This window comes from Myxocyprinus asiaticus, chromosome 45 (assembly GCF_019703515.2).
Source record: "Myxocyprinus asiaticus isolate MX2 ecotype Aquarium Trade chromosome 45, UBuf_Myxa_2, whole genome shotgun sequence".
NCBI lineage: Eukaryota > Metazoa > Chordata > Actinopteri > Cypriniformes > Catostomidae > Myxocyprinus > Myxocyprinus asiaticus.
In genome coordinates this window covers 14,780,140-14,799,842 of record NC_059388.1, presented here as the reverse complement: position 1 = coordinate 14,799,842, position 19,703 = coordinate 14,780,140, and the positions used below count along the sequence as shown (strand labels likewise).

Sequence of the window (19,703 nt, the reverse complement as noted above, 5' to 3'; positions counted from 1 at the left end):
GATTTAACCACTGGAGTCATATGGATTACATTTATGTGATTTTTGGAGCTTCAAAGTTCTGGTCACCATTCACTTGCATTGTATGGACCTACAGAGCTTAAATATTCTTCTAAAAAGCTAAATTTGTGTTCAGCAGAAGAAAGACAATCATACACGTCTGGGATGGCATGAGGGTGAGTAAATTTTTTTTGGGTGAACTATTCCTTTAAAAAAAGCTTTCCTTGTCTGTCTCTGTCTTCTGTAATAGCTACTCTGAGAACTTGGCAGTGCGATACTTCAGATATTATTGATTTTTGTATGTCAAATTGCTTGCTATGTTCCTTATTTGTATATCGCTTTGGATTAAAACGTCTGCTAAATGACTAAATGTAAATTTAAACGTAGAGACAAAAAGTTCACATACATTTTGCATAATATCCACAATAATAATATCATGCCCCATTTAAAAGAGTTAATAAAAGTCTTAAATTAAAATGACAAATATTGACATAATAATATATTAACTTTTGTTTGAAGAGTAGAAACTTTACCTTTGAATAATCAAAATTACTGGTAAATGAGCCTTTCACAACTGTCTCTACTGCCACCTACTGGTGACATTCTGAAATTACCACATGATCATCGCAACAACTGAATTGACTAAATATAAGAAAATAATTGCTGTAGGTTATTTGATTGGCATATGTGGTTTCAACTGACAAAATGTCAATTGATATATGTGTAAATATATATATTCCTGTTACAGCTGATTTTAATTGCCAAAGCCCCATTGAGATCACGTTGTATATTAAGATCAATATATATATATACTTTCTGAAAGAACTGGTTTTAATTGCCAAAGTCAGGTTGAGATCAAGTTGCCAAATTCTGTCATGTATTTGTTCATTTATGCACATTTCATTTATTCCATTCTTAGATCTTATTTTTTCATGCATTTTATATTAAGCACAAAAGGACTGAAATTAAGTTTTTTTTATTGACATAGGGGTCTATTATAATTCGACTTGGTTGTTTAATAGCATCTTTATGAAAAAAGGAAAAGCTCTTGAGAACTAAAAGGGCCAAACCGAGGTCACAAGGGAATAATATTAAACCCTTATCCTCTGTGGATTATTGTAATGTGCATAACAAACAAAGCCATTTACTGCACAATGGTTAATTCCGTACTCCCTCTGGTAATACTGACATAATCAACATTCATAACACCTGTTTCCAAAGAAATCAAACTTTTGCAAGGTGACCTGGCCAGTGTTTTAGATTCATCACATTCTGTCCTTCTCCCAGGCTGATATTCCTCTCGTGTGAGTGCCAGTCTAGGGGCGCTCGGGTGGATATCTGCCAGCCAGTGCCCAGACATTGTGCAGCAGTGAAAGACCAGCCTGCCTTAAACCCTGTTATGGTTAACATTGACTAATGGCGTCTGGGGCCATGACATGTTTTATTTACAGTACAAGCAACCCTGGTAGAAGTATGGGAAGCTCAACACTGCATCTTTAATAAGAGTAAAAGAAAACACAGACATATTGCTAGGTCCAGCTTCGTCCTTACATTCAGGAGACAAGAGACTATCTTTATTCATGCTGATATGTAACAGGGTATAACATAATTTTAGGGTATAATCATTATAGCATTATTTAAATGTAACATGCATGTGAGAGAAATAAAGAAAAGTGAAAACAGGCAGATTTTGAATTTTCAAACTCTTTTTATTCAAGTTCATAGTATCAGAGACCTGTGCTGTATGTGATCAATGCATGTGATGTAAGTGATGAAATCAAGGTATGTGCTGTATGAAATGGCAAGCTCAAAATCATAAGTGGAAGATTGGGAAAAAAGCTTAGTAAAAGAAATCACTCATTGAACTGAGGATGTCTCGCGGTGTTTTGCTGCCCTTCAGGGAAGGCAGTAGGTTGTATAGTTATCTCCTGATGGGGCAAAATCACAACCCTGAAACCACACAACCTACTACCTCACCCTGTACGAACATCACTGCTGAATATCCACTTGCAATCTATCATGTTAGAATCAGTGGGGATTTTATACATTAAAATAAAACAACATTTTTAGAATGACATTTTATTAGCCCATAGTCTTTGATCCAGGTCACATTTAAAATGTATAGATTTTATATTTTATGTTTATAACACTGACTCTATTGTTCTAAAAGAAGAATTTATCTGGAACTCAGAAGAAGATTTTGTAGTACTGTCCTCTAACTGGATCCATGTAAATATCTGACCAATTCAAAGGCTTGAAGTGTGCAGAAAAGTTACACTAAACTGATGTGTTTTTATAGAAAATTTCCAGATTTTATTGTAATTACTGACAGTTTGTTGGGAAAACTTTTTTACGGTATGGGTGAGATGAAAATGTGATTTTGTAAATGTAAAATTTATGCTTGCATCAAGAAGAAATGCGTATCTTAATAAACAACACGTTAACGTTGGAGTCAGCGTTGTCCTCCATGGTCAATATTGTCTTGAGCCAAGCGATGACATTACGGTCACTTTGGGAAAGACAGTAAGTTGTATAGTTATCTGACAGCAAGGGTTAAACCCTCAAACTATACAACCTACTACCTCACCCCAAACGACAGTCTCTCTCTTTCCTCTTCCCGCAATGATGGCTTTGATTTCCTTCACCTTAGTGTTTTCTGACAAAATGCCTAATATGACAATCAGTGCACAACATCTTACAAATCCCCATGTAACTGACAGGATGAAGTGATACTGTGTATCAAGAGCTGAGGAAAGACATTAACTGTAATATGACTTCTGTGATGTCAGTACTAGAAAGCACTATTGTCAACACTCTTCGATGTGCACCAAACACCAACAATCACCTCTGTCTCCAAAGCTTCAGTCTGGGACCTTTTATAACCATCAAGGTCACCAACATGAGAAGGTAGACAGTCACCTCCTGAGTTTGCCATCTGTGAGAGAGAGGACGAGAGAGAGAGAGAGGATTATTCACATATTTAAGTCACTAAAGTAGCTCCATGCCCTGTTTGACTTCCTGTCATCTGCTGTGTGTTGTATAGTGTGGTGTGCACTCTAGTGCTGGCCCTCATAGAAGACAGGTGTGTATGGGAGGATTAGGATGGGGGTGTTTGGGAACAAGTGTGTGTGTGTGTGTGGTCAGAGCAGAGAGGGAGCAGTGTGAATGAGTAAGTCTGTGGGCAGCAGTGTGGTTTACCTCAAGCAAGGGGGAGGCACACAAACACTGCTGACTCACACAGGCCACGAACCTCACAGGGGTGAGTGGTTACACACACACACACACACACACACACAAACATACTGTGTGTGTGTGTTTGTGTGTGTATTAAAAACATTGAATCTAACATGATTTTCCATTTTTTGATGCATCACAATCTTCATTTGAATGATCTCGATATCTATTCTTAAAATCCCAAGATCAACCTTTTAGTATATGCTCAACTCTCTACAAAATCACTCGCATATGAGATCAAATTTCACACTATGTGACTAAAAATGTCTGTGATTAGCCACTGGCTGGTAAATGTTCAGATTTCTCTCACCATTGATTGAGAAGTATAGTTGCAAAGAAGTTCAGCATACTTCCACTGCGTGTTGAGAGTTAAAGTTTGATTTGACTCGTTCCATTTAATGTGTGTCCAAAACGAGATCCAAGCAATCTATTTGTCACTGAATAATGTTTCATTTAATATCCTATCTGTTATTTAATGTCAGTTTTTGTTTAAAAACAACAAAACATTAACATTTAATATTAATCAAGAATAGCATAGACCTCTCTCGTTAATATGCGCTCATTTAAATACGCTCTTTACAGAACTGCCGGTTTTCTTAAAGAGACAGTACCGGTTTAAGCACGTTCTACAAACCAATGTAAATATTTGTAAATTATACAATAAAGATGTAACAATATATAATATAGGCAATATAAAATAATATTTATTGATGGAATACACAGACTTGTACATTTTTAAAAAGCTAAAATGTGTCTAAAATTATGAAAAACTAATAAAATATAATTTGTAAAATTAATATTATCCTAATGTACTGAGTTAAAAGGTCTCCTGTATAATTATCAGCGTTAGCTGGGAAAGAATTTCATATGCAAGAAAAATGGACATTGTAACTGGAAAACACCCATATGAATTGATATTGAATCGATCGAGAGCTTGTGAATCGGAATCAAATTGGGAAATCTGTATCAATACCCAGCCCCAAAAACAAACATTATGATATTAAAATAAACTAATAAACCGAGCACTTATGCAGCAGAATTAGCAGCTTAGCAAGCATTGCCGGCTCATCTAACGAGGCCAAAATCATAATTTTATATAAAGCAGTATAAAGGCAATTTGGACAAAGAACCATTTATGATAATGTCTGACCACTAGATGACATCATCCTGAAACTTCATATGGAATCTCAGGACAAGATCATAAGGTGAAATATAAATGTTGGTATTAGTGTCATAATTTTAGACTAAAGTACTGAAAAGAAATGGTCCAAAAAGCAATTTTCCAGATTTCTGCACCACTAGGTGACACTGTGCCCATAGTGCTAAGGTACCCTCAAGGTATGGTAGTGAGGACATTTACCAAGTTTCGTTTCAATATGACAAAGTGTTGCAAAGATACAGCCTCAGATCATTATTGCTGTCTCTCTGTCGAGTTATTCAATAACCGTCTTGTCTATCGAAAAGCTTTTTGTCAAGAGGGTCCCTAGATGATACAGGCAAAATTGTATGCGATCGGACGTACGGAAAAAGTAGGTTTTCAATTAAATTCAAAACAGCGGACATAAAGTACAGTGGACCATGGCAAATGTGGTATCACCGTGCTTGGCATGACCCAAGGAAGCTAACAAAATAAAAAATTCCCATAAAAATAGGACAAAGTAATCCAAAGTTATAAGCATTTTATCATATCTTTTGACCACTAGGTGGTGCTATTCCCAAACTTTCTGAGTATCATCAGGACATGGACCCGATGACATGTAACTAATTTCATAATGATAAACCAATGCGTTTGTAATATACAGCAATTTATGACAAAACTCAAAATGGCCAACGCCCAATATGGTGACATAGGAAATTTGGGAATCATTCGACTCGTTATGCCCCAAGGAATCCAAAGAGACCAGCCTTAGGCCAAACAATTCAAAAGTTATAAGCAAAAATAGAAATGCATATGATTTCTGCCACCTATAATGACCTACAATTCCTGACCACTAGGTGGTGCTGTGCCGAAACACTGCAGGTACCTTCGAGTCATGATGGCTATGAAATATACCAAGTTTCGTGTCAATAGGCCAAAGCGTTGCAAAGATACAGCCTCATGTCCATTTTGGCGTGCTCGCCGTCAAATTAGTTGAAACGGTATTCAAAAACTGTTTGGTCTATCAAAAAGCTTTATAAAACGTTTTGTTCCCAGTGTCTCCAGATAACACATGACACATTTCATGCAAATCGGACATACGGTCAAGGAGGAGTTTGAAAAAGTAGGTTTTTTGGGAAATTCTAAATTGCGGGAAAATGAAAGGGCAGAGCAACATTTTGATGGTATTCCAAAAGATTTGCCATGACCCAAGAAATCAAAAGGAATTTTGATTCTAGGCCTTATGGTTCAAAAGTTATAAACATAAGTGACATTTTGAACAGTTGGTGGCGCTAGCGCATTGGATTTAGAGACCCCAAATTTGGGTCAGTTATAGTTGAGTGTCCTTTACCAGCGTGCCAAATTTCATAACTTTCCTATATACGGTTCTATGGGCTGCCATAGACTCCATGCCAGAAGAAGAAGAAGAAAACTAAAGGATACAATAAGTGCCTATGCACCTTCAGTACTCAGCCCCTAAATATAAAATAAATTCAGAATCTGTACTATTTCTAAGTTTTTGACATTGACCATGTTAACTACTTTGCGCAATAGATTTCCTTGCTTCCAATGAAGCAAGTAAGATGATTTTTAGAACATTTTCAAGTCTTGCTGGATAACATCGATTAGGTTTTCTGCACATTTGACATGAATTTTGACATTCTGAAATTTAAGGGAATATTCTGGGTTCAGTACAAGTTAAGCTCAATCGACAGCATTTGTGTTATAATGTTGATTACCAAAAAAAATTACTTCAACTCGCTCCTCTTGTTGCCAGTTTTGGAGGGTTTAAAGGCAGAAATGTGAAACGTATAATTTTATAAAAGCCCTTCCATTATTTCTTCTGTAAAAACCTATGTATTATTTGAGCTGTAAAGTTGTTTAAAAAGTCATTTTTGCAGTGGACCTCTAATATGGTGTTGAATAATGTATATTTTGCATGTATAATGACAATGAAATTTTAGAACTGAATATAGCTTTACACATAAAAGTTAGTAAGCAATTCTATCACACTCAAATCATGTTAAAACGCATATTGTTTATGTCTTGTGTCTATACTTTTGAAACAGTGAGTGTTTTAACGTTTACAGATTGGCCCCACTGACCTCCATTGTAAGTGTCTTACTGGAGCACAGATTTTTGCTTTTTTTAATGAAAAGGAGGGACAAGTCAAAATCATTTTTTTGTGGAAATCAATAATATGCCATCAATATTGTCGACTGAGCATAACTTGTATTGAACCCGCAACATTCCTTTAATAATCCTAAATCTAGGCTTCATTTTCTTTATGCAAAATATAATTTCATGTTTGTTTTTTTATTGATTTGGGGTTGAATAAGAACAGGAAATTTTCTTGACAGGTTTCGTGAGAATCCCCCAGGCAGACTGTAGCGTGGCTGCAATGTGTGTACACCTGCAAACGTGTGCGTGTGTCCTTTCTAGTAGTGCATAAATACATGAGATGTTCTTGAAGTCCTTGTGGCATTTGATAATAAAATCAGTTATTATAGAGAGAAAATTGAATTTGATCATCTTTAATCATTTTCTAGTGTCTCTGCTTGGATATCTTCCCCTAAAGCTGTTTCGTTTAGCAGTTTATTCTATAATCATTCTTTGAAAGGGAAAAAGAGACAAAAGTATGAATTATATCCCAGAAAACAAGGCACCAACATGTTGCTGGGAGACAGATAATGATGAACAAATGAAAAGTCCATTAAAATCACTGTATACTGTGCCTCTTTCCAAAGTCAATAGTCCACGTTTGTGGACAAAGACTTAAAAGCTTCCTAAAAGCAACAATTATTAACGAGTGGCATCAGCTATCTATTTATTTTGTATTATTTTTTTTAAACCTCCAAACCAGTTTACACTCATTCAACTACTAACATCTTTAGAACATTGTGGGTGCATTAGAAACAACACTATTGAGAAAAGCAATATACGTTTGTCAGATTGTAGTTTACATTAGTGGTAAAGCGATTTAAACCATAGATCATTTAGCCCATGAATTTCAAGTCATTTTTCACAAACCTTAGAAAGCTGGTGAAGTGACCAACAGCCATAAGGTGGCGCTGTACACCAGAGACTAGTGCCATGGTCCCTTGTATTAAGAGAGCCGTTCACTGACAATAGGGCCATTATGAGGGTGCTAAACATAGTCTCTTTGATTTTTATTTCTCTAAATCAATATTTGACTTCAAGGTATACGGCTCACTTATGCTTTGTTTACATCCCTATTTGCTTAGCATCAGCATTACAGGTACAAACAAGCGAACAACAAAGAAACCTGTCGCACGATCTCCAACGCAAGATATTTAATCTGTCGGATGCTTTAAGAACTGTTGACTGACAGAATTACACTTTGGCTGTTTTATTGCTCCTCAGGCAAAGCACTGGTTTGTATTTTTATTAGATATGTGTACTAAATCACTGAAAGGAGAAAAAAAAAAGGCCTCATGTGACTTGCTCGAGGGGAAAGATATCCCAGACTGGTTCTGACAGACTGTGAATGGAATGGATGCAATGGATTTTGAGCATGAACTTTAAAACAAAGATTACGAGAGTGATAAATATAAAACTATTATTCTGCTTTGTCTGGGCCCACCATGACTACTTCTTTGTATTTATTTTATTGTGGTTCTAAACAGTTCTGCTCATTCTCCATTGAAGGCAGTTTTTTTTTTTTAATGAGTCATAAAGCATACACAAACACATTATCAAAATCACACTAACATTAGCGATTACTAAAACTGCAAGCAGCTCTTGGTCTTTAAGGAGAGTTGTTCATGACATCATCTTAGCGTTCAACAATTACTGAGCGCCACCCTACCTTTTGTCACCTGTCAATCATGTCTGGGTCCCATTGTGCCTATAGGAAACAAGTTAGTTTAGAACTGCTATCCTTGAATGACCCCACAATCCTCCAGTCCTTTCACTTGTCTATAGTGTCAGGAGGAGTTTATTGTCTAAAGGGATCTCGATTGTAACGAAATGCATATGATTTCTGCCACCTATAATGACCTACAATTACTAAAATAATTGCTACATAATTGCTAAGTTGTCAGTAGTTTAGAAAACTTCATTAAAATAAAATAGAAATTATACAGGTTAATTTAAATAATAATGTTTTATCTATTGGTTGTTTTTCAAACTGAATAAATTATATATGGACATCACACACATACTTACACTTACTGTTACAGATATGTAATAAATGAATAAAGCGTAAATTTAAAAATATGAACAACACTCAAAAGGATGCATTTATAATTTATATTTTGTCTACCTTCAGTTTAAAATCAATTAGACCTAACATTATTACCTTTACACTAAAGAAACATCAATATTGCAAATGTGCACACACATACACACAATACAAGGTTTTTTTCCCATAAAAGAAAGAAACAAAGAAAGACAAGTAAAAAAAAAAAAAATCATTATAATTAATATACGTTACTCAAATACTCCGAACTCTAATTTAGAGCTTTTGAACTCTATAATTAATTTTTAATTTAAAATGTATTTTTAGATCGAAAACCATTTTTTTAAAAAAACTGTTAAACAGTGTTAAATGTAATTATTTTGCAAATTAACGCCAATATTAAAATCAAATATTTTTTTCTGGACTAAGCTGACAGTAATAATGAATAAAACACTAATGTATTCTGGAGAAAAAAACAAAAACAATATTGAAACATTATTGAGGACACACACACACACACACACACACACACACACACACAGTTATACAAGTGTCCGGCAGTTTTTCTGCTGTTAGTCGAGGTATTGAAAAGAAATAACACGAACTGTTAAACCTCTCCACAAACTTTGAACAGACAAATCTATAGCTTCTTACAACAAAAGTTTTAGCTACCACAGTATTAAATATAGCAAACAAATGCACACATTCTTTATATCTTTCTCTCGTGCTTTCTTTCTTGTTTTGTCTTATTTTAAAAACATAAAAATTCTAGCGTGGAATTCACATATAATTACACACACATACTGCATTTTGATAATTAAATACATTTATATATATTTCAAAAAACACTTTAATATTCAACAGTGAACATAACTTGGCTTGCGACAGCTCACACTAATTTTTTTTTAAACAATTCATAAATTCATTGTTTTGAACGTTCGTTTGAACGTTTGAACGTTTTCCCCGGGAATGAACCGAAAATTAAAAGTAGTTTTATTTTGAAAAATTAAAGTGTGTATACATTTATGAGGCTGATAATCAGTTTGAATTGTATTAAATCGCTTTAAGAAGTTCTCGTGTCCTGCATAAAATTTCGTCCGCTTGGAACTTTGTCTAAAATCCACTGATTATCAATTCACAGTGTGTAGCTGCAAAAAACACACCTCTAAACAGAATGAAGGAGACATCTTTAGTCTAGACTGGTGTGTCTGTGTATGTGTGTGTGAGTACACAAGTATCTTTTGAAAAGGCTGGGGAGGGGGTCTACACCCTTAACTATTACACACACACACACACACACACACTGAGGCGTGGGAACTCTATTCATGGCTGAATCAGAGGTCTATTATGGAGCACATGGCAGCAAGTGTGTCTGGGTGTGTGTGTGTGTGTGTGTGTGTGTGTGTGTGTGTGTGTGCATCTATGTGACAGCAAGGGTGGGTGTCTCAGTTAGTGCACACATGCTTGCTGCTCTATGGCATGTCTGGGACTGTTTCACCTTGACTTACATGCATTTCTATTTTGACTAAATATATTTTTTAAATAGTAAAAAATTACCCACACATATTCGAAATCCAGTTCCTTACAATGGCATTTTTTAGTCTACGTTCAAGATTAAATGTTGCAACTAAAGATAAGCAATCTTTGTGTTGAAAACGTATACATTTTCATGCACCCAAACTCTTCTGTACAATTGACTAAAAGAGGCAAGTTTTACCTCAAAATGAATCCCCCGTCCCTACACCAACCCCCCTCCTCATTCTTTAGATGATGCCACCTGCTCTGTTCTTTATACTATACATCATCTCTGGAACAATCCATTCTCAACCAAAAAAGGGGTGGGGGAGGGTACTGCCAACCCAACATGCAATTTCTGTGCCAACACACTTCATCAGCACTACCCCTGGTGTTCCCACTCTCGCTACTAAACAGCCAAAATCATTATTTTTAAATAAGAAACAAATTACCAATATATCTGTAAATCCTAGCAGCATAACCAGAGACATATTATGTATTGACCATACATTATGTAAAACCTTATATAAATATAATATAAATATATATGAAATGATCCTTAATTTTCTCCTGCGTTTAGCTGTAAAAGTTTAAATTCTGGTACTTATTAAACAAGATTTTGTCAATTTTAAAAGGTTCTTAAAGGTGTGTGTGTGTGTAAGAGAGAGAGTGTGTGTGTGCGACAGAGAAAGGGGTACTGTGATGGTAATTTCAGAAAAAATCTTGGACAAAATTTAGGACAAAATCTTGATGAAACGTGTTTTTAAAAGCCTGACAAATAATACATAAATCTCACTTTCCAAATCAGCAAATGCTTTCTTTTAGATGACAACTATAATTTCAACACGTACATTTTTTTTCTTATGAATTTAATAAAAATGTTCTTTGCCAAATTAAAATGAAATATGTGCAAAGCTGACCTCTTTAAATATGTGCAAAGTTAAACAATTACATATTTGAGTCCATTTAAGATGGATTTGAGTGGATTTTTGCATGCCAGTACATTTACACAGAGACCACTGAAAATAACGGCATTAAATAATTGTAAAAACACGAAATTATTATTATTTTTTTTTAAAAAGAGGAAAAGATCTACTCTCATACAAACATTTATAAAACAAAATCAAAATAAAATGACGTTTCTTCTAATTTTTACGCATTATTTGCGCAAACTAACGTTTGACATTGCATATACGATGCTTCTATCCATTAGCTCCTATGTTACAATTCTATAATAATGTTAAAACAACCAATAGTATTTATCGTAATGGACAGTTCATTAGATGAACATCAGTACAGGATGATAATCAAAGACACAATATTTACAGTGCAAAATCGCATTGCTAAGCTCCACTCAATGTTAAAGCACATACCGAAGGCACCTCCAAAAAATTTGAAAACCTTTTTGGCGATGTCACTGCTAAAAAGTGTACCTCCTCTCAGTCTTAGTAGGAGCCACTGAAAACATTAACCCCAAAAATATACACTACACTGGCATATTGTCTTTTTGGTGCTAATATGAATTCCCTGTGTGTATCCCTAAACGCCATTTGCCTTTTTCTAAACCCGCTTTTTTAAACGAAATTTTCTTCGTAAATCCCAGCCAAACAAAAAAGAACATGTCGCGCAAACTATATACAAATGAAAACATACACTGCATAACCGAAAATATGCACAAATACCACACGAATTACCAACTTACCCAATAATTTTGCCAGCCGCCAGTAGATAGAAACATTCCAGGCAAGTGCTGAAGGCCTTTTCTGCTCACTTCACCAGCCCTGTGTTGAGGAAGAGAGAGAGAAGGAGAAAAAGAGAGAGACAGAGAGCAGGCAGTGAGCTGTCCACAGCAGGAATAAGGAGGTAGGCCAGGGGACCAAGCCAATCCTCCCACCCCAGCTGCCTGTCCCCAGTACTGGGCTATACATCTGCACACCATGCCCTGGTCTGGGACGAGCAGGCCTATGCAAGTGTGAGAGAGACGCGTATGTCGGCCCGTCTTGCAGTTAACAAGTCTTTGAATGAGGAATGTTAGCAAACAGCCAAACAGAATGTCCGTTGCATGTGAATGTCTCAGCCAGTCCGATCGCAGCGTTGGCCCATGCATATGAATAATTCAGCAGGCTGAAAACTGAGCCCCCTCCTCTATTCTCCCCCCCTCCACGACTAAAATGCCTTCAGTGGATGAAGAGCGCTAGAGGAGAGGAGTGTGTTTGAGAGCACGAGAGAAACGTACAGATGAAAAGTATTTTAAATCTTAGCTTCCTCACTCATTCGCTCCACGCACAATCGCACACATGGCCTCCACAAACTTGCTCTTTCGTTTAATCGCGCAACATATTTCTTTCTTTCGTCCGAGGCATCTCTCACTCATTGCCTTTTTATGTCTTTTGTTTGGAATTGGCACCTGTCCCAGAAAAAAGCTCCAACACCGCACCGCCCTCCTGCTCTCCTTTCAGAGCGAGGGAAAGAGAGAAAGAGGCACTGAATGTGTGTGTATTAGCGAGAGAAAGAGAGAGAGAGAGAGAGAGGGTGGCGCTAAAGTGATAGAACTGTTGGCGCATCCCTTCTCTGAACACGCAACAAGCAGGGAGAACACAGCCATTTTCAAAGCTCAGGATTCGTTAACCCCACGAACGACAAGGAATACCAGTGCACCACTGTAAATGCTCCAGTTGAAAGTGACTCGAGGTGAAAAAAACCGCACAAGAACATGCCGACAGTTTAGAGAAGGGAAGAAAAGACTAGGGAAAACACTGGCACAGAAAAAAGAGAAGAGAGAAGCAGCTTCAGCCAATCGCTCGGTCTAGAGGGTTAAAATCCAGAGAGTAGTAGAGATCCCTCCTTCTCTTGGCACAGACTGGGTGAAGGGGAGGAGACTGCACTGTGGAAACAGCGGTAGAGGCTTTTTTTCCCTCTTCTATCTGCGAGAGTGAGTGAAAGAGAGAGGGGGGGAGGGAATTCGAGGAGAGGAGAGAGGGGAAACTGAAGTGGAGGGAAAGGAGTTGATGATAAAACCGAGAGGCAGTGGAGTACGTGAGCAAATCTTTTTTAACTTATCGAGGAGGGAGGGCTTTAGGGAGGAGGAAAGCGTGACACAGATTCGGGTTCACCCACAAACATTTGCTCACACCCTTTACTTACCATTCAAACATTTACACTCCATCGCTGATATAAACTCAATCTTCAAAGCTTTAGTCAAGTAAACTAAACAAGTTAGTAAAACTCGAAAATATAGTCCTTACCAGCAAAAACACGACTTGAGGGCCGACCTTCGAGAATGAGGGATTCTGGGAAAACGAAGTGTGCAGAGGTGGGGTGTCTTTTTGCCTGCTTCACAGAGCGCCTACATCTACAAACATTAGTGGAACCTCCTCCCACCGGCCTGAATAGGAGTCAAGAACCGACAGGCATATGTGTGAGACAGTCTCGGCTGTACTGGAGGTGAAACATCTGTCGCAATTTGCAGGGAGATTTCATCTGCACTGACCGCATACACACACGCACACGTTCGCAGGTGTACACACACTGCAGCCTACTTGTGCGATTCTCACGAAACATGTCAAGAAAATGCCCTGGTCTCATTTAACCCCAACTCAATTAAAAAACATGAAATTATATTTTGCATAAAGACAATGAAGCCTATATTTAGGATTATTAAAGGAATATTGCGGGTTCAATACAAATTACGGTCAATCGACAGCATTTGTGGAATAATGTTAATTACGACAAAAATAATTTTTTAACTAAAAAAAAATGTTCCAGTGAGACTTTCAGTGGAAGTGAATGGGGCCAATCCATAAACGTTAAAATACTCACTGTTTCAAAAGTATAGTCATAAGACAATATGCGTGTTAACATGATTTTAGTGGGATAAAATCGCTTGCTAACCTTTTGTGTGTAAAGTTATAGCCACTTTTTCAACTTGGTTGCCACGCTGTAAACACTAAAACCCTAAAACGACCATAAAACAGTGATTTAAACAACTTTACAGCTCAAATTATACACAATTTTTAACAGAAGATTAATGCAAGTGCATTTATAAAATAAATGCTTCACATTTCTCCCTTAAAACCCTCCAAAAATTCACTTTCCTTGTAAGTGCCCCACTGTAACTTCGATTTTTGCTTTTTTAAAAAAAAAAAGTAAAGTAGGGACGAGTTGAAATTATTTTTTGTGTTCATCAACATTATGCCACAAATGCTGTCGAATGAGCTCAACTTAAAGATTTTTAGCAATTCTCATTACCGTAACGCATCCGGACATTTTACTTTTAGTATTCCTGTCGTTTATATGAATGATTCTCATTATCGTATATATTTGAGACATATTGTTCCTGTATAACAGTAAAAACAAAATGCTGTTGTACAATGATTTATAAATTAAAAACAGTGGAAATGAAAAGCAGTGAAGGGAGTAATACTATAATGTATAAACACTTTACAATTTAAAAAATATATCATTTTTGTCAAGTTGCGGTTTTTGTGCACAAATGTCATGAAAAAGTCACATTGTAAAAGATCATAATGGCCTTAAAATAGGCTTCATTTTTTATATGCAAAATATTATATCTTATTTGTTTCTTTTGATTTTGGAGTACAAAAGGACAGGTTTCATGAGAATCACCCACCTGAGCATCTGAAGTTAGGAGGAGAGAAGTGGCATTTTGAGGGAGAAATAATTAGCCAAGCACAGCCAATCATATACAGTATATCAATCTTTAAGGGTATCCCTCCCTCCCTTTGTCTCAAACTGATTCAGGTTTGCGCATGCCTCAGTGAACACTACATTTAGATTTAAAAGCACTTGTGATATTTCATTTGAACTGCTTTAGACCTGTCTAGCTTTTTTTTTTTTTTTTGGTAAATCAATACAATGATAAAACACAAGTTCAAACAGATAATACTGCAAAAGCGGCCAAAAAGAATGCAAAAACACATACCAAAATGTGCTAGAGTGAGGCCCTCTGTTCCATGGACTGCTGGTGTTGTATCACAAACTGCACCTTGTTTTTAAAGCTTTTCTGCATTTAGCGAACTAAAGAGTTGATAAAAACATGCTCGACGTCCAGCGTCCATGACTGCGGAGGGTGTTGCTGCTCATTAGGTTCTCACACAGAGATACACACACACACACAGAGAATCTGACATGGAGGAGGGACTGAAAGAACCCGGTCCGCCCTGATCTCCCTGCCTCATTCTCGGCCTCCTCTTTCTGGTCTCTTCACTCATGGCACTGACCTCTCATTACAAACACATACACACACACATACTTGGTTCGTACAAACCACACACCACACCCTCAATTCAACACCAAATCTGGGCTGAGTCACACCCGTATAAAATTGTTACAGCTACATCAAACCCCAAGCATTCACTCCTCTACTTTTCCGAGTCTGATTCCCTAATGATAACAGGTCGTACTCTGGCACAAGGTACAACGCCATGTCCACGTCACATTGCGCCACGTCTCCCAGCCAATCACGAAAGCCGATTGCGAATACGGTGCGTTTTACATGAGGAAGGCTGCAGGGAACTCAAGCGCATTGGGAAATGTGCATTGAAATCTGTGCTTCTCATTAAAATACATTCTTTTCTTACAGCACATTAGATCTGTTCTATTTCACACTCTCTATCTCTACTTCTCATGCAGTGTTAATAGTCCTGCTTGTTTACTATAGATCCTGTAAGCGGGGAGTCGGGACTTGGCACGCGTGTTGTGTTGTACATTGCATTAAAGTTCATTTGAGGATACAATTTTGGTTTTGGGGTGGCTGCCAACTCCCAAACAGTGAGCTGTTCTGTAAGGACTCATCCTTCACAAGGCTCAGAGACTATGATCAAACGCCAATCAAAACAAACTCTTTATGGTACTTTTTAGGGCTCAACCTCAGAGCACTTTAATGCACCATCGCTGAGATCATTTTTAAAAGACTCTCATGTGATTTGAAAAGCTTGCATGTGTTCTGAGGATAAAGTTACAAAAAAGAGATAACGTCTTTGGTGAGTTTTTGGTTGCTGTTAAAAAGCCAGAAACACAAATACAGTGTCAGGGTATTTGCATGGAGCAGCTCTTTTTTATTTTTATTTCTGTATTTAATAATTATATAAATTAGCTACATTGTTAACACTGCACATCTACCTTAGTGTATAGCTATTCAACAAAAACCTGTGGAGCATTATCTTAATTCTACAAATATCATAGTTGCACCTTCTAAAATCCAAAATAATGTTGTTAATACTGCACATCTACCATGCAGAATGTATAGATACTCAGCAAAGCAATGTATGGAGCTTTATAGTAATCTAACAAATATCTGATGTACTTCCCAAAATCAAAATTATGTTGTTGACTTTGCACATCTAGCTACACAGCAAAAACCTTTTGTGGAGCATTATATTAATCTAACAAATATCATAATTATTGTATAACTTGTGAAATCCAAATTATGTTGTTAACACTGCACATCTACCATAGTTTATATATATTAAACAAAAATTTTGAGGAGCATTATGTTAATCTAACAAATATTAGTACTGCAGCATTTGGAACAAAATGTATGGCACAACGGCATACATACTTCATGCATTTTTCCACTAAATCATTGTGGAAACACATAATAAAATCAACGAATGCACATTAAATGCACATTAACCCTTTCAGACCTAAACATGAGGTGTATATTTCAAATTCTTGTGATATCAAGAACTAAAAAAAAAATTAAGTAAACTACTGTAATAAAATCTTGTGCATTAGGAAGGGCTGAAAATGTAAAGCTATTTGCCAGTACATCAGTTCATAGCTGAAATCATAGATCTTGAGTAGAACATAGAACATAAGTTTTCTTTTCCTCATGAATGAGCATCAGGTTCTCAAGCACAATCAACTAGAACAACTTAAAAAAGCATCAGAAAGAATTTGCAGCCAAACGCAGCCATGTGTTGCACATGCACATCACTAAACCACAATTTTCCACCCATTGTTATGCTTTTGTGGAGCGGGGAATGAGTAAAACTTTATAACATGAGCTCTTTAACCTACAAATTTTCATCAGTGTTATCAGAGGGCAGCAGAAAATAAAAACAACAACATCAACATAACTCACAATTTAAGTTATGACACAATAAGACAAGCCTGGTAGAGATTAAAGAAGTAAGAACAAGGTTTAGTCATTTGGCCTAGTTTGACTCAAGAGTCTTCATGCACACTTCCACTTTTCAGAGTTTAAGATCTTAAGAGCTGAAATGTCCATCAAGCCATATATATATAAACTTGAACAGAGATGTGTTAAACAATATTGAGTTTATATAAAAAATAATATTGAAGAAATAAATGTACCCTCAAATACACACATGCAAATGAATGACAGGAATTACAATGAATTTCCTTGTTTTTGTTTTTTTTCCATGACTTTACCAGTTGCACGTTATTAATGAATATATTTTTTCTTTATTTTATTTTTTGTGAGACTGCAGTCATAATGAGCAATGTTTAGCCCATGAAATATTTTAGAAAAGAGCCAAACTAGAAAAATGCCTATTCACTAATTCAATTTCCATGTGTTTTCCATGACTTTTTAAGATTTAATTAATTTTCATGACTTTTCCAGGTCTGGAAAACATCATTTTCAAATTCCCTGATATTTTCAGGTATTCATAACCATGGGAATCCTGAGATTACATCCTACAGATTTGTGAATGAACATCCCAGGATTTCTTATTTGCTTGAGTTGAAAAATTCTCAAGACGGCAAAAAAAATGACCGGAAAATTGAGCTGTAAACTGTGATAATATCGGATCAACCAAACTATTTTCTTGGTACCCATAGGAAACATAGGATATTTTCAGACACCTTTTTTTCCACCACGCAGAGGTAACAGTGAGCTCGCAGCGGTGGTGGTCTCTCCTGGGCCCCCACAGGCACGTGTCTACAGGACTCCTCAATTACAGAGGTGAAATCTGAGGTCAGCCTCTGTAGAGAGAGGAACAAAGGGCACGACCCACGGGTCAAAAGTGCTAAACTGGGAGCAGGCTGGTCCCCATTGAGAGGGAGTGTGCTGTTTGCTTTGCGAAGGTAAAGAGTACTAAAACACATACAAACAGAGATTAAGAGGTGAGCCCCTTAAGACTGTCACTTAGAGGGCCCCTCCATCAACTCCGATTAACTCCTCTGACCTCTGCCTGCCATTAGAAGACGCTCAATGACCCTAACGTCTCGCCGCGGCCCTGATCGAAACAAGAGTGCAGCTCCGGTGACTGACAGCACACACAAATAATTATATAATTATCTGTGATATAACTGTATAATAATAATAACAAAATTCATCATCAAATTATTATTAAATAATACATAATAAAATTTCCAACACTTATATATATTTTTTTGTCTTTAAAAAATGAATTAATTTACATTAATTACATAAAAAGAAAAAAGCAATGTGGAAGAGTCAATTTATGAATCATCAAGTGTTGGTTTTTATCATAGTTCTGGTTTTGTCACCAGTGCAAGCTAAAGAACTCCAGATATCAGACTATGCTTTAAAATAATGCAGCTGTACAGAACGTACAATCCTCCGCAAAAATGATTCATGCTTCAAATGAGTCTAAATTTTGTCGTACATCCCTTTGATGAAGTATCAGCAATTTCTCACAGGTAACAAGTTATTTATGTGTCCTTTTCCATGAGGAAAGGTTCAAGAGCTTAAAATTGCCAGATGAAAAAAGTTAGGATTAACATCAATGTCATTTCGGATCTATCAGGATACGCCTGCATGGGTGGGGCAGCTGTGCTACAGTAAAGGTCTGAAATCACAAAATGGAGGACAGTTAGACAACATGGCGGTCACCTCTGATAAGAGCATGCGTCTATGTCCAAGCACGCAGGATGAGGCACACTGCATTCAATTATGCAGATATCAGCATTTTTCCAAAAAGTAGCATATTTTACTCTATGAAGTCTTCACATTTAGTAAAGAAAAATCAAGCGCAGTACAATTGTATTGGCTCGGTAACAGAGCAAGCATAACCTTGAACTTGTGTGCCAGACCATCATAACTGATGGTCATTTTAAGCATTGATTCCAGAAAAAAATAGTAAATAAATAAAAATGGCAAAAACAAATAATCATGTTGATCAAAGTAAATGGGTCATAAATAGGACAAGAAAAAAAAGTCAAAGTTACTTTCTACATGCTGTGATTTTCTATCTGAGCTCCAGATTTCCTGAGCAGAATTATAAAGATTTTGCCTGACACTCACAAATCATTACGAGCTCACAACTGTCAGTAAAAATCGAGGTTTGACCTCACATTTAAATAAGTAAAATATTAAAATGAAATGTTTTGTGAGAACTTTGCAAATAAGCCTTCAACAAACAATTTGAAGAAACTAAATGAAAAATAAAGACTTTGTGTTGTACATGTTTACAGAAATTACATTTTTCCGAATGCTGTGATTTTATTATATTTAATTCAGTAATTAATATCTCTGTAATAGTACAGTATTGTACAACTGTTTCTGTTCCATAATTGTAATTGATGTGTAGGCTTTGTCCTGATTATTTATTCCATATACACTGTAAAAAGTGGTAACCTGCTATTGTTATATTAAAGGGGTTATTT

At 36.4% G+C, this 19,703-nt stretch overlaps 1 long non-coding RNA gene across 1 annotated transcript; it reads right to left on the bottom strand.

The window, feature by feature from the left end:
- Positions 1-1,531: 1,531 nt before the first annotated feature.
- Positions 1,532-12,509, bottom strand: LOC127435050 (uncharacterized). The gene is made up of 2 exons (XR_007896123.1): positions 11,788-12,509; positions 1,532-2,932 (listed from the first exon to the last, which is right to left on the bottom strand). It is a non-coding gene; the product is annotated as an uncharacterized LOC127435050 (long non-coding RNA).
- Between the last annotated feature and the right edge of the window lie 7,194 nt (positions 12,510-19,703).